The sequence below is a fragment of the Notothenia coriiceps genome, unplaced genomic scaffold (assembly GCF_000735185.1).
Source record: "Notothenia coriiceps isolate Sejong01 unplaced genomic scaffold, NC01 NC01_scaffold00022019, whole genome shotgun sequence".
Lineage (NCBI taxonomy): Eukaryota > Metazoa > Chordata > Actinopteri > Perciformes > Nototheniidae > Notothenia > Notothenia coriiceps.
In genome coordinates, this window is record NW_011354720.1 from 1461028 (window position 1) to 1461978 (window position 951).

Sequence of the window (951 nt, forward strand, 5' to 3'; positions counted from 1 at the left end):
TTAGAAATGTTATCCTTTAAAATGAGGGAACCCTGCTATGAGGGTGTTTCCTCTGGAGGGTGTGTTCCTCTTCTGGCATCTTGTTATTTAATAATTCACAAAGCCTGATTTTTAGGGGCCCTGTGTCTGGCTCCTGTGAACCCCAGGATCAGGGACCATCTGTCAGCCTGCAGCCTGCAGCCGGGTCACATGTGTGGAGCGCTATTGATCTGTTTTTACCAGAGCTGTGAGACACTGCGCTTTAATGCACCGTCCATCAGAGGGACTAGAGTGTGAGATAATCAAGGTCAGGGAGATGAAGCTGAATGAAAAGGGTCGGCATGGTATAGAAATATCTTTATGACTGGATGTACGGCTGCACAATTTAGATACAATTTAGATACAATTAATAATTGCGATTATTTTAGTTTTTTTCACTTGTTTTTTCTTTCTTGCAGACATACTATAAACAACATGGATGAAATGCTTATGCAATTTAACTCTCATCTGTCCCATTTGTAGGACTGGGCTTCTCTGCATCATCAGTTTTATACATTTTATCAAAGTCAACTGTATTGTCAATCTTCCAGTTTGTGTGTACGGACGAGAGATCGAAATACCGTTTCCCACAATCCCGCGTACTGCGATTTAGATTTAGCACGAGTCCATTTTGCAATTTGGATATAATTGCGATTGATCGTGCAGCCCTGAAGGGTGGTTTACTTTCTGCCTTGTATTCCTTGAAGAGCAGTAAGGAGGATAATCAGAGGTGCATTGAGGCTCAGAGATGATTGTATTATCTCAAATGAAACTGCTGAGGTTGTTCTAACGCTGTATTTTCTTTTCTTTCTTCTCCCGATGACACCATCTGCTCTCAGACTCTCATGCAGGTGAGTGATCATCCATTCATTTTCCCATCTGAATTTGAGCTTGAAACACATCTTTGGGTTAGTGTGTTTTCGGGGAGGAGGG